Source organism: Numenius arquata, chromosome 7 (genome assembly GCF_964106895.1).
Source record: "Numenius arquata chromosome 7, bNumArq3.hap1.1, whole genome shotgun sequence".
NCBI classification, from domain to species: Eukaryota; Metazoa; Chordata; class Aves; order Charadriiformes; family Scolopacidae; genus Numenius; species Numenius arquata.
Window position 1 is genome coordinate 11,115,856 of NC_133582.1, and position 16,180 is coordinate 11,132,035.

Here is a 16,180-nt window from a genome sequence, read left to right on the forward strand (position 1 = left end):
CAATGGCCTGTTTATATCCCCATTCAGCCGTTCTGTTCTGACTTACTCGTGGACAGTATGGTACATGAAGTCTGGATAAAGTCCTATGAACACATCGTATTCTAACTATGAAGGAAATAAAAGAATCTATAGATTTGCAAGGTCATCTCTGTCAATACAATGACCTCTCTCAGTTGGTTCTATGCTAGCACTTATCCATGAAGGCTAAAAATACTGTTATTGAAGTCAAGTGCTTGCATTTGTTGAAGGAAGGAAGAATATATTCTGCACTGAAGTCATGCACAATGGCCAACATGTTACATAATCCCCTCTTCTTCACTCTTATTCTGAAAAAAATTAAAGAAAAAAGAAAATGGGACAATGTGGAAATCTTTTTCCCTAATAAAATGGGCATAGCATGATTCTGTCAAATGAAAACAAGATGATTTTGCAAAAAATAAAGAGGCTATTTGTTGCTCATATATTGTTCCAAATTAATGTCTTCCGCATCCTGTATAGTTTTGAGTTTTGCCATTGTGTGAACACCACTGATCATGCGGGCTGGATTATTCCTTCCAGAATAATTGCCAAAATTGCCTCTACATTCTTATGAAGCTGACAAGATTTGTTTTGTGTTTATTCATACAAAGTCTATTCATTAAAGTCCACTCCATTAATGACAGCTATGATACTGCTTGTGCTTCAAGGAGTAACAACTTTTCCACAACGATAATATAGCTTCATTTCTGGATTGCCATCGGCAATTTCTTATAGTCCATAACAAGAAATACAAAAGTAAAATTAATTTTTAGTTGGGTAAAGGATTTAGATGTTCATAATATCGCTACCATATAGCTCTCTGAAAGTATAAACCAATACAGTTTTGTCAGTCTTTCACTTGGTAATTTTAAAGGGAGTGAAGAGAAGAGAGTGACACACCTACCATTTCCGAGGATTTTGCTGATTTTTGCTGACAAATATTATGTTTTCCTGGGTTACAACTGCTGTTTGTTAATTGAGCAGATAAATTATATGATCTTGGGAAAAAATAGTGGCCTTTGGTATCAAAATCACAACAATAAAAAAGAGAAGACTGGGTTTTCTCTATGCACTGTTGAATTGAGCACTAATTATAGAGAAGCAGCACATATTCCTCCTGGGTTTGGACAATTATTAAAGACAATTTAAAATGTGGAACCTGTTGGTGGCAGAAATTATTTGCAAAAGTTACTTTTGTTACACAGGAACAGCAAAGGATTGCATTTGCTGATGTTGTATCTGACCTTCTCTGTCGAGGTTCCTGGATGTTTACTTGTATTTATAAGTAAAAAGTGCAAGTTTATAAGAGAAGTATCAGTGGCTTAGCTTTTGCTCATAGCCTAGGAAAATGCCTTTGTCACAGGCAAAGATGATACATTTAAGCAGAGATTGTACAATATGATGGAATAAATATCTTTTATTTTGAGAGGAAAATATTTAACAAATATATCCTCACTAAAAATGAGCACAATGTGCTGCATTTCACTTAAAAAAAAAAAAAAGCAAAAATGTCTCTGAAATCTCCCTCTGTTCCTACTCTGCAGTCTCCTTTGTCTATTTCACTGAATTTCACTGAATTTTTTTTTTTTTTAGAGTTGGAAGGGACCATATAGATCATCTAGTCCAACTCCCCTGCTGAAGCAGGATTGCTTAGAGAATGCATTTATTAATCATTTATTACTTTCTTCGATGGCACAGTTAAAAGCATATTTTTTTATGCAAAGGAGAAATGAATTTCTGCTTGTCCTGGGTTGCATGCATATAATGTAGTCCGTTATCACATTCACACCCCATAACATTGTAGACCATCAATCACCAAACATCACCAACTCTTTAAGTGGAAGAATCTCAGATACACGTGAGGGGTATCTTCTCATCAAGGCACTGGTCTCAATAATGAAAACATGACATGCAAGGGAAAGGAGTGGGAATAGAAAGACAGATGCTGATAGGGAGCTTTTGCCACACACTCGGTCATCTTATAATTCTAACCATTCAGTATAAAACAGGCAACAGGGATGATTGCTATTGTTTTACTGATCAGCTATTCTCTCCCTTTTTTCCCAAAAGGCACCCTGGCCAACCCTGCTTAGTAAATATTGACACCTGTAAACCAAGCTGGCTGATGCCTTTGGCTCTTCAGCTCTCTTCCCATCTGTTGCCTGGGAATTTTAAGTGAAGTATTTTGGGACACTTGCTGTCTTTTCATTGAAAACTGTAAAAAAAAAAAAAAAAAAAAATCACTACCCAAAAGCTAATCCTAGAGCCACATGGCTCTAGAGAGGCCTGTAGTAACCAAAGGGAAAACACAGCATATGTAAAATGCATATCCCACTGGCCTCTTCTGACTACTCTTCTTTAGTTAACAGCATGCCAGGGTAATCTGCTTAGTTACCAAGTGGAGCTTTCTTCCCTTTTCCCCATGAGATCACCCTGACCACGATCAAAGTCCAAACACATTCTCGTCTAACTCTATTGTTCCCAAGAGTGGGATTAATGACTAATTATGTCAGGTCACTCATCCAGATGGCCTCTCAGATGTTCCTTTGTCATTGCCTGACCTTCCATATGCCCCTTTGACCTTGAGGTTTATTTCCATGGCAACATGAAGCCTCAGTTTCCTTGCTGAGATTGCCAAGAAGTGGCCAAAAGGGGGGATATGGGATAATCTACCCACACTTTGTATTCTGCTTCCATCTCATGCCTTGTTAAATCCAATGAATAGATAAAAAATGCTATCTGATCCCAGCTGAGTGATGACCATGGTCATGATTCTATGTTACATGCTATGTTTTTTAAATTAGCAGACAGCTTTGTACATGGAAACGTGCATTTAATTTGAAGAACATCAATCGCCATAATGTGATCTTTTTATCTCATTAATGTTAAGCAAGGGTAATAGAATGGAATTACAAAATATCACTGTGAAAGGAATACAATTCAGAGAATTATAGATATCCCCCATTAAAGCCCTAGAGATGTTTAGATAAGTCTACTTGTTCAGTTTCATAAATTAAAGATTCTTTTACCTTTCCTGAGGTTTAAATTTAGCCTTGGATGTTGATCTTATTCTGAAGAAGGATTTTAATGTGGTTAATGCAATGGAGAATTTTTTTAAAACAAGCAAATAAGTAAATAAAAATATAAAAGGCCAGTGACTGATGAACTCAATTTAAAGGGTTGAATGGTGTTTCCATGAGTTGAACTGTATTTTCTTTTAACATTTAAAAATGCATATTGGACAAGATCTGAATTTACTACTATGTGCTGTCAACCGTAGCAAAACTGGTTAACCCTCTTACTACCTGGCCATAAAAAGAAATGATAATCTTCTCCTTTTTTCAGATTTCCTTAAATGTTATTCATTAATTGCTTAAAAACAATTATATGTGCAAGAGTTAACATCAAGTTTACTGCTCACAATGCATCTTAATGGAGCAATGTTAATACTTATGCCACCTCCCTAATTTTCGCCACAGATCTGTCTTTTTTAAAGGAGCTATTTAGATAAATTAAATGGGACATAGAATATACCAGCCAATTTGGAGGGTCATACCAGCCATATTTTTTTCCCAGCTTTGAAGGATGTCAATGCATACTATTTAAAAATTGCTTTGCAAATTCATTCCAAAGATGTTACTTGGACTTTACTTCTTGCAAATTCTTGTAAGATTCAGAAACATCTACAAAGCAAAACAGAATGTAATGCAGTGCCCCCAGACTGCTTAGTTGCTCTTCATTTGTAGTCTTTCGCAATGGGCACTGAAAGTATCTCAGTGAAAGTTATCTATACGTATGCATGTCTGCATAAAATTCTATAAAAATTCCACTGAAATAACAGTATGGCTGTCAAAGAGAAATGCAGACAGATTCAGAAGTAGAGGTGACATTTTCCTGCTTCTAGCTCTGCCCTCTGTATATATATGTATATACCAGTCTTTCTCCAGATTACAATTTCAGTTTTATAGTGGTATAACTCCAATGTAGGGCCACAGCATTTAATTGAATGAGACACACATTATTTACATTAAAAAGTGTACATGATTTCTGTCTTATGCCCTCCCATTCTGGAAGGAGAAGAGGGGTGAAGTAGTAATGCATCACTAAATTTTTCATTGTTCTGTTCAAAAAATGTTTCATATTTTGTCCCCTGCATGCAATCAGCCACCGAAGGAGAGAAGCAGAGGATCTCTGAGGTGCCACAGGTGCTTTTGGAGGCATTTCATAGACCTGTGTAGGTGTTCTCAGAAGCTTTGACTTGAGAAGTGAAAGAAAACCCTGTGTTTTCCAAAATGGCTTCTTTTCATTGGTATGAAAGCTATTTTCACATTTAAATGAGGTTTGATGTGTGCACATTCTATTGATTTTGCACAAAAATGACAGGGTGCTGAAAGACCCATAAAAATGATTTGCACATAAAACTTGCATTCATACAAATGCAGGCTCCACCAAGGACCACTGGAAAGTTTGCAGGATGACTAATATGCTCAGAATAAATTACTTAATCAATTCATCTACTGGGAATAACAGAATAGTTCAACGATTTACCATAAGTATTAAGCCAATACTTATTAGTTTTGTTTTTTTTTTAAAAGTTAATGTGAATGAAATGCCTAAAAGATAGGAAAGATAGTTGTTTATTTTTCAGAATATCAAATTCTTTAAAAGTGACATTCACACAGAAATGCCTTAGGACAGAAGTGCAGGCATGATATATCCAGAAATCCATAGAGCAGATGGGAGGGACAATTCTGTTTTTATAACGTAATTAATTACTTATAAAGTAATGGTAGTGGCCAATCATTAATACTTTGAAAGTGTCTATTTCATCAAAGTTTATTGGTGAGTGTTTTATCATGCTCCAAGAAGTGATTAAGTAGAATTCAATATGTCTTTTTAGGTCTGGCAGGATTGTCATGTGGTTAAGGATAGATCTGGATGTTCTTCATTGCTTTCCCATTTAGCTGAGGTAAGTCTTTGAACAAATTGCACAGATGTTCAATGTCTGTTTTCCTGCGTAAGAAATTGAGCTAATAATAATAATTGCTGACGTTATAGATGTGCAGTGAGATTACATTAACTAGCAAAAGTAATATACAGTGGAAAATAATAGCTCACATTGGAATATTCCTATGAACTAAAGACAGTTTGGAGTGTGCAAGGACTGTAGGACTTTGCTTCCCATTATTAAATGACTATTTCCTTCACAATCATAGCTAGTTTTTGTAAGATACCCCACACCACATAGAGAATAAGAAATAGATGTCTGAATGAAAAGCTTATATATGCAGTTGTGCACCTAGGTTAATCAAGAAAACCTTGATGCAATGCTGACCACAATGGAAGGTAACCATATCACCAGCAAAATTATTTCTGAATGTTAAGTGCGAAAACATTTCCCACAAACTTGCAAAGGAACTGGGCTTTTACCTTAGCCCAATGCAATACCAACAGAAAAAACAGAGGAAAGTTGTTTTATCTCAAAAATCTGTATGTGATTTTGAACGTTAACTATGCATTAGAATGACCAAAGCATGATTATTCCAGACTGTCAATGCATTAAGGCATATTTTCCAGGTATTTGATCAAAGGAATGGGGGATTTTAAGTGAGCCGTTTTGAAGTGTATAGAGTTGGTAAAGCTCGGCAGAGATTTTTCTGCAGTTAACAACACTGGAAAGTTGTTTGGTATGTTGATATATGTGCAAGGATATTCTACACACTTTGATGTTTACTAATTCCATTAAATTTATTTTTTAATGAAGTACTAATAAGAGTAAGAAATGCCACTGGCTCTCAGAAATACCCATGCTATAGTACTTTTGCAGATGTGCACCCCTTAAACTATGTATATGGCACAGATACCTTGCATTGAATTGCTTTGTGATGAGCAAGGAAGAAAAGAAAGAAAGACGAAAATGCCAGGTCATCACTGTCACACGCAGAATACATGTTTCTCTACCTTTGGATATGTGTAGAGTCAGTTTTACAAGTATTTTTGGAAGCTGTACCCATAATGTTCCAGGCAGTAAAGGAAAAGAATGCTAACAGCTCTTCGTTTTTCCCTTTTTTCCTACCCACAGCACAGGCAAAATGTTTTTTATATAAGTGTTTTTAAATATTGTATAGTTACAACTTATTATTTGGACAATACACCAACAATACAATCATTATCATCATTACTTTACAACTCAGAGGTCCTGATCCAAATAGAACTTGTAGCGTTTAGGAAAAGGTTGGAAACCATTTCACTTGGAGACACTGAAAAAATATTAGAACGACCTATGCTGTGAGCTGGGACTGAGCAGAACGGAGTTCCAGATCCTACACTAATGAAATCATCTTTTTAATTAGAATGAACTGAGAGAGAACATACCTCGACAACAATAGCACCCAGAGCACTCATCTGGGCTGTGGGGTGCTTCATGCCTGTGAGCTGGATCACTGGCACGTTAGAAATCCTTGGGCAAGAGCTCTAACCAGAGCTACAGAAAAGGCAATACAATAAAAGACTGTCTTAGCAACTCAGGGGATTCACAAGGGGATTAAAATATAAGGAAGGTATTTGGGTTTGTTGCCAAAAAACATTTGGGTTTGCTGAAAAAAAAACCAAAAAAAAGCACGCAGAGAACTCTGATCCCAATCAATGGTTACTGGATGGCTACCTTGGTACTCTTTGGATTCACCCTGCAGCACCCCCTTACTCCTCATCAATTTCCAAACCACCCGGAGAGTCAGCCAAGGAGGAAAGGTGGGTCACTTACCCTACCGTAATGCTGGGTCTCAGAGATGCACTGCCCATGTGAAACCCTTAGCCTGGTTAACTTGATCCCCTTCTCTTGTTGAGGGGTTTCCTTTTCTCTGACGGTCCACTGCAGTGAAGCAGTCTCACGCATACTTTTTCCATCACATGTAATTTGACTACACGCCAACCACTTTATTCCATAAATATGACAGCCTAAGTGAGCCTTCTTTGAGCTCTCCCTGCTAAGCAGCTGGCTGCGTGGCAGTGATCTCCCCTTGAGCTGGGACACCTCTCAAGGTTGCTCCTGGAGGCAGGGAGACCTTTCGCCAACTGTAGACTTTTGGTAAGAGACCAACATTGCTCACAACTTTGTATTATGGCAACTTTGATTTGTGTCTTAGTAATTTTGAATTTGTCTTGGTAACTTTGATTCTGTCTTGGTAATTTTGAATCATTGTTACATCCTTTGTGCAGAAAGTAATAGAATACACCTTGCCATCAAGCTTTGTTAAGTTTACAACATCATATTTCAATAAAACCACTTTTGCTGATACCTTTGACAGTGGTTCTTTAAGTGGTCTAAATCACCCATTCATAACAAATTGGCATAGTCGGCAGGATCCTAAATCAGGATTCATGACAACTACCCATCCTTGCTCAGTTACAGCACTACTGATTCTCAGTGCCAACAGTTAACTTCTCTAAGTATAAAGCAAGAATTAATGTGAATGAAACCATGAAATGGTCTCATCAAAGAACCAGGATGAAATGGTCATAAACCAGGCTTAAGGATAGACCTGATTAAAGCATAGGTACTTTATGCCTAGCCTGCGGTATAAATTCCTGGCTTCGTATGGTTATGTCTCAATCTCAGTTTTCATTTCAAAAGAAATTTCATCTTCTCAGTCTCTGCACTTTTTAAGGAAGGGTTGAAATTCAAGCCAGCTATAACCAACGCAGGGATGCCTGTCTGGGTTTTGAAGCAATCCCAGAGAGAAGCTCTACAAGAAGAAAGCTATCTCTTGCAGCTCAGTAGGATTTTAGTCTCAAGATGGCTTTCTTCTGCAGCCCAGAAAATAATACCATTGCAGTGAGGAATGACATGGTGTCAGGTGGAGAAAGGAAGAAGGCTCTGAATGTTGCCATCTAAGGTGCTGAGGTAAACAAGGTATGAATCTTTTCCTTTCCCGTCAGAAGAGGACAGAACTGCTTCCACAGTTTCCCAGGGCACAGTGGCTGTTTCTGCTCTTAGAAAAAAGAAGATATGCCCATCCTGAGACACACATTTATTATCACTCTAGATACAGACCAAGGCCATGATGCTAGAGTGGCGTGATGGCTTTGAAAAAAGCATCTGCTTGGGACTCTACTGTTTTATCTAATTGGTTGTCTGAAGCATAATAGATTGTGCTTCAAAGGCTGCCACTGTGTAAGTAAATGTATAAACCAGTCAGAAGGTTCCAATTCAATTTCTCTTTTAACTTATCCATTTAGTGGTGCCACTGAAATGGCCTAGCAGTATATTATTAATCTTCCCAGCCTGTTATACAGTACTTCGCAGCCCGGCCTACAGTTAAGAAACTATCAAATTCTTTTTTTTTTATCTCTCACTTTCTTTCTCACATTCAGCTGCCCACTCTTCTGTCTCCCAGCTCAGACTCACCAACCAGCCATCACAAGGCATGGCATAGGGGCGGTACCTTTTCACTGATGATTTTATCAGGTGGCCCTCTCTGAAGATGGTGGGGTTCATCCCATGCAACTAGTTCTTCTAGAAAGAAACATCTCTAGCAGCTATTCCTAGAAGTACAATTAACCACATATTGTGTGCAATAGAGAGCAGTGTTACAACTTCACTTTGCTAAGATGTAGGATTTTCTCTAACTGCTCATTTTAAGTATTTGATAAACCTGTGGATGAGTTACGGAAGCTTAAGAATTAAATGGTATTTTACTGTTTAGTAAAGAAGCCTTCTTCTCCACTGAAGACATAATCATTAACTCCACTTTGTGTGTTTGTTTTATATTGCGGGTTGTGACATAATAGTATTGGGCTGCAATTGGCAATGATTTATAAATTGTCATTAAAAATGATCTCAATCCAATCTTGGCAAACCTTATCTTAGTTAGGAGCTACAATTTCCCTTATCACTGTTATTACTGGAAGGGAACCTGTTGCCTGTGAAGACTGAGGGAGAGGATTTTCTAGAAGGAAAAAAGTTAATATTTATTTTAAGCTACTAAGATGTGTTCAAGCTGCATAAAGGGAATAACATTCCCAATTATCAGACTTCTTAGTCTATAATAACCTGACATAACCCTTTGTGGAAAACTCAAAATCTGAAAATTAATTGATTTTATCAAGTGTAATTATCAAAATGATTGTGAGAAAATGCACCAAACCCCAGTAATTTAAATGGCATATAGCTGTTTCTTAACAAAAAATCTCCCAAGGAGTTTTAGACCCTAAGTTTAGGACGCATAGGGACTAGCTAAACTACAAGCTACATGTGACTACTCCCTTTCCCTCACACTGCAGATGATAGGAGTGTGGTTATCTTTTTGACCTATGGAGTGACAAACAATTAAAGTAAAAATGATGTCTGGTTCAGTGGCTCCATGCTGTTTTGAAATTGTGCCCTTTCTTTAACTTCTTTGCTACCCTCAGCTTCAAACTGAAGTCTAAAATTGGCACTCAAGATTTTGGATGTGCTTACTTAAGGGGATGGATGGCAAAATGTTCCTTTAGCAATTTCCTCATGAAGGCATAAACAATAACGTATGTGCTGAAATTATGCTGAGTGACCTGATGACTTGAAGACCCATTGACTGAGCTGTTCTGTCACAGGCAATTAGTATTATTGTATTGTCTGGGGCCTATACATTTTTAAGTTAAATAAGATCTATAGCTGAAATAAGAATATATATATAATATTTAATTCCTCAAAACCTGTTTTAAAACAATGACTGCAGATATTTTTTCAAGTCTTAACATGTGGCTTTGGAAAGGAAACGGATTACTTTGAAGTAATTCATAAAGGTGTTGGTTGCTGTGAAAACATTCGCTTTCAGACGGTCACTTTGGAATTCTAAAACGGGAAAGAAAAGAAAGAAGTCAAATGAATCGCACATGGTTCAAAACCATCATCGTCAGAGAGCCCTGTTTCATCATCTGACATCTGTGGGAAGCTCCTTCTGTAAAATAAAAAAAAAAAAAAAAAAGTAACAGAGTGAAGGGAAATGGGGAAATGGGCAAATGCTCCTTTCATCTGCGTGCGTACAGGGGGGACCAGCCCATGCTGATGCTGCAGGTAACGTCCTCACCTGGCAAAACACCCTAACTCGCCTGAGAAGTCAGAAACCACTGACAAGCACTCGTCAAACCCCGGAGCGGCTCCATCGGCGATCATGTTTCCTGCTCTACGTGTGTGTGCGCTGATTGACAGCACTTCCTCTTCCTCCGAGCCGGACCCCGAGGATAGCAGCCTGGCAGCTTGTTTTGTCAGCTGTGGCCAGCTGCTGTCAGCCCAGGCAGGGACCTTGGTCGCCGCGGGGAGCCCAGGCCAGGGCTCCTTGCCCCTCGCTGGTGGCCGCAGCTGGTGTGCCCCTTGGCCCCCGCGCCATGGCAGAGACCCCCACCTGCCCCCAAGTAACAGCTCACTGCCATCATTTTGGCCTCCCCTTGGAAGGAAGGAAAGGCAAAGGGGAAGGGGGAGGGCAATGGCAAAGCTTTGGAAATCTGAAATCGCAGCTAAAACATCGATCCAGTTGAATATGAAGTCTAGGACTCCATAACTGCTTATTTTTCTGAACATTTTAGCGCTTACCTGCCTTGTGCCTGCTGTATATCAGAGATAATGACCATAAAGAACAGAAATTGAACCAGTTTGGTTTTACACTATAAAATGGAAAGTTGAGAACTAACTAGAAAGTGAATAGAATTGGGGGGGCAGGAGGGCAGTTCAATAATTTTTCCCAATTTTCCATTTAATCATGAAAACCAAATTTAGAAGACAAGCTTGTCCCCTTGTCTCAAAACCCAGATTGATCTTACTTTTAAAAATGTTTTTCCGCTCTTTACAGAAACCTAAAAGATATGGTTTGTGTGCTGAGAACCCAGGCAACATAATTCCAAGAAACAGATACCTTGTTCTGGTCTGGTGGTAGACAAATCAATACAGACTCTGTAGAAAGGGTGAGATTTCTGTTTTTACAATACTTTATGTCTTACTTCTGAATTTCATACAGAATTTTCAGATTTAAATTTAAGTATTTGCACAGCCCTGTCTTCAGGCTTAGATGCCTTTAAGTAATTCCTTCAGCTGCACAGCAGTCTTCCCACTCGATCCCCGGTGCTGCTTCGCAATGCTCTCCTATCCCCCCAGGAGCCACCTCCTTCCCCACTCTCCTCTCCAGTGATTTCCCAGCTCTTGTGGAAGTGTTGCCACCTTTAATTGCCCACTGAAATACTGTCACTCATTCTCCCCTTTCAATCCCACCAGCACGGCTAAAACTGGTCCAAAAATTTTGGAAGAATGCAAAATACATGCATCTATTTTAACCACATGATTGAACGCTATCTAATTGAGGGAAGGATTTTCTTTCTGAAATAATGCAGCATCACTCAAAGTACTTTTAGGCCTTTTGACTGTATAAATAACCTTTTGCACTTCAAGGGTCATTAGATCACGATAGTTTGTAATACAATTATAGTCAGCACTCCGCTCTTATGGGCTGCCTGGTAATTTGCTTGTTAATATATTAGCACAAAGCATTGATCAAGTAGCTAATCCAATCACACGCTTGTTATTGATCTCTTATTGAGCATCCTGCCAGTGATCACTTTTCGCTTAGGCCCGGTCAATAGCAAATGCCAAATAGGCTCTCCCACACCTAATGAGCTTACGAAATAAACCAAACATTTTCCTTTGCCCTCAAGGCTAGGATCAATTGAGAGCTTTTAGAGCAGAATTCAGATGATTTTTTCATCAGCTTTTCCCCTTTCTTTCTGCAAGCACGCAGGTTTGCATTAAGACCTCTATCTAAGACTTTCATTCTAATTTGAGGACATCTGAAAAGCAGCTGCCATGTCTGAAATACTCGAACAGCTGTAAACAATAAATCACACGGGTGAGGAATTCTGGGCTGCACGTTGGCATGTGGTCTGTCAAGCCAAAAAAATAGAGACATACAAAAGATCAAGAGGTCAGGGGTACCTGAAGTCTACAAAAAATGAACTTGTCCCATATTTCATCCCAGAAAGCCGTATTCTGGAGGAAGGCCTACGCAGCATTCTTTTGCAGGAGGATCATGCCTTCATACATCAGGGTGGGGGGAGGCTTGGGGATACTGCAATGAATTAGACATGAGCCTTTTCATATTGCTGCTATTGCATTAAGGCGATTCCAGTATCAGCTAATGGAATTTCACACTACAGACACAGATTCTTGCTGATGAAAAGCACACCCGAATTATTCAGGAAGAAACAGTATTTCAGTTACATGCATAAGTGCCAAATACCGGTTCTTTAACTTATAACAGTTCCCAGTTTCTTGCCACGCAGTACATGAACGAGACCATAATGGATTTACAGTTACTCAGGAAAGAAAAGAGTGAAAGGGAAGGGAGGAGAGAGGTTTTTTAGAAGAGGTAACTTTTACTTATCGCAAGAATTTTGTAACTTTTATCAGATGTCTTTTCCGCTAAAACAGCTTATTAAGTCTCGGAGGAAAGTTCTTTGGAAAGAACATTTTTCCATTTAGTCAGAGGCCTTACAGCAAAACAATAGTGCTGTAATAGTAGCTTCTATTAGATCATAAAAAAAGAATGCAAGATCCTTAGATCTTAAATATCCTTGCTTCAGCTATTACTATTAGCACTATTTTATATAGCTAGGTTGCATTTTCACTTTAATCACTTTTATTCCATGATCTTGTTTTGATTATTGTGGTTACTATTTTCCTCATTACTGTACCAGTTTTAAATTACAGAAAGACACAATCTCAATATAAACCAGGTACAGATTTAAAATCTTTAAAAGCATTTGTAACATGTAAGCACACAATTTAAAACCATTACCAAAATCTGATTACTTGCCTGGGGAAAAAAACAGTTGAACTAGAAACATTGGCGATATCTTTTTGGAATTTTTCTTTTGAATTGCTCACAATTATGCATTACAAAAATATTTGTTTGGCAGACTTTTTTGATGTCAAATGAAAATGAGCACATCTTGGGACTCTGTATTTTGCAAGTTTCCACTATCTATTTCTGTGCAATCCTCTTAATAACCAGCTGTACAAATCTCTACTGATGAGGCTGGACCTTATGTAAGAGGACTCCTACTTACATGACAAGACCTTCCTCTTACCATTGGTAAGTCACATAGGATCAGCCTCCACTGACAAATACTCTACCTCTGTGTTTCACCTCTATGTTTCACCTTCTTATTGTCTCACTGCCTACACTTATTCTCAAGCTTTCTTTCAGAATGATCCAGACAGTTCAGGATCAAGCTGCGCATGCTTCCCGAGATGGTTTAACCCTGACATCATCCCTGTAAGAAGACTGAACTGAGTATGGGTAGCATCCACCTTCAACCTGGACAGGGCTCACCTTCTCAAACACCTACCTGCAACTTCATGCTGCAAAAACACTGGTCTGATGGCTGTGGCACTCCTCATATTGTTTAAGGCATTTTTATTGAAAGAGACACATACCCCAAAAATAGCATCTGAACCCATGGGAGCACCACGCCAGGCCCAGAGGATAGTGTAGGCCACATGCTCAATATGTTATTCACTCTGCTTAAGAAAAGACAGTGAGGAGCCACCTTACACCATTTGGTTTGGAGGCAGGGGATTGCTCCCTGAGTGGGATGCCTTGGCTGCACATGCAGAGCCATCTTATACGACCTTAAACCAGGAGAAACTCCACTAAGACAATGGACTTAGAGCAGTATACATGCTATTTGAGCTCAGCCCAACTGTGTAAGAACTGCTCAGATGAGTCAAGTCAAGCCTGCAAAATTGAGGATTTAACTCTTTACAACAAACTTCCTAAAAGTATCGCATTTTCTAATGCAGACAGCAATCTAGGGCTGCAACTCTACCTTCAGCTAAATCATTCAATAATCGGCTGTCTACATAACCAATAACGTTTATACAAAGACTGCAATTTTGCAAGCAACTAAAAGTAGCTGGCAGAGTTAGACAGATATGACATTAAATGTGAGCACACATCCTAGTGAACTTACAATTTAATTGAAAAATTGGTCTCTGAGGTATACTTGGGCTACTCGGTTTGTTGTTTAAATGGTTATTTAAACTTCTTTGGAAATGTAAATATTTTTTTCTTCTTTTTAAAAATGTTTTATAACAGGCATCCCTCAAAGAAAGGAGGCAATGCTGAAATTCTGTATGACATCTTGTCCTTGCATTATTGTAACTCTCAAGTCAGTAACTATTTAGGTTTTCAGAACTACGTATTTGTTCTTGAGTTAACTCTGGAGGTGTAATCAGGCCCTTCTGACTAACTGCAAAAAAGACTCTACATTCCTTGTATTTATAAGATCTATTGCGTAAAATGCAGAACATCATCTACAGGATGGGGGCAAAAATGAGAGGGATTTCATAGTCTGGAAAGAGGAGAATTTCTAAGTCCTAATTCCACATCATTCTCAAAAACTAAAGAGAAAGACTTCTTTCTATGTTTTTTTTTTCTCCAATACTTTCCTCATCAGCCACCAAAATCTCTCAATCAACACCTAAGCAATGTTTACAGTTTTTATTAACCACATTTTCCTGCTGTACAGCTCTCCAAAACAAGGATCAAAAAGTGGGAAGTGACCGTTAATATTTTTCACTTTGAGATAAAACTCTTGTAGGCATCTGGCAAAAATACTGTGAATTAACCAGTAGTTCTCCATCTTTTCCTCCTGACTCAGCCAGTCATGTCCTAAAGACTTATTGGAACTAGTCACATGAAATCATTGCTAAGGCACTGGGAAAGAAAGGTTTCATCGTTGTTTTTTTTTCAAACTATGCTTCATACCCCCATGCTTAGCAGCTTAATTTGGACAGCATTTTATGTTCTTATGAGCCCTTCTGTGCCTCTTGGGGAAAGAATTTTTTAGAAGTGTACATTTCATATTGTATCTCTTTACAGAAAGGATATGGGCATGAATAACAAATAATAGCCAGTTTCCTGTAACTGGGGAAAGAGACATAAATCAGTTTGGTTTTGTCTTCTTGTGACCTATTGTGAACAGCTGCTTTGTTCTCTGCTGGGTCTGTACTTTTAGGTGCACCTCACTAGGCTATACACTGTATATAGTTAGACATTTTGAGGTACAGAAGATGAAAATCGAATATTAGAAATGTAGCCTTCTACCATAATAATTTCCAAGAAAGAGAGTGAATTGGTAGAAACAATAATCCAACATCTAAAGATGATGCTTTTCATATGGATTCACCCACTGCACGCTTTTAACAACACCTATATGGGAGCGAGTTTTCTTGGCTTCCTGGCAAGTGCCTGGCACCACCTTCTTTGAAGTACTGAAAGCTTTTTGATGAAAATATGAGCCATTCTAAGAAAGCTGGAATGAGATTTTAACACAATATATTTAGCCATATATTTTATCATGACTTGAATTTTCATTGTGCTTGGTAATTTCTGCAGCATTTTTGCATGCCACTCAAGTTCTACAGTGGCAATGAAGTAGCTTATCTCTATGAAAACAAAGGCTAATTGGCTACACACTGCAAGGTGAAGAGATGTGAAACAATGCAGAAATAAAGAAAATCAGTATGTTAGCATTTTCATAGTGGAATGAGGCTGATAATGAGACTGGAATGACAAATTTAATTAAATAATATAAATATTATTTTAGAAGCATAAGCATAAGTGGAAATATTTATTTTTCTCATTCACCTATGAAAACCAGCAACAATGTTAAGCTTAGTCAAATACAACAAGGCATGCATGTGTAGCAAGAAGCTATGAAAATGCCCTTTTTCCCCATACCATTTAGGTAAGTGTTTTTCTAAAGCAGTGGATAAGAAAGCAATTCCTTGCTTTGATCTGAGTAGCCACCAACATTTGGTATAGAACACTGCATGCGATCATTATCTATTTCTTTATAGTACTTCAAGAACAAAAAATCACAAAGCCATGCTCAGCTCAGTTCCCTTGTGAAACAAAGGAATTAGAAGGACTATCAGAGACATACTCCAGGGGAGGCTGATGTCTCTAGAATGTCAAGGAGGTTCAGAGAAATGATGATTCCAAGCACAAAGCCTTCCCTTCATGTGATCTGACAGAGGTAAAAATTTTAGATGCAGGAATGTTAATATGAAGTACTATAATGATGCTTTACATGTGCTGCTTTTGAAATGTATATTTGAAAACACTTTCTG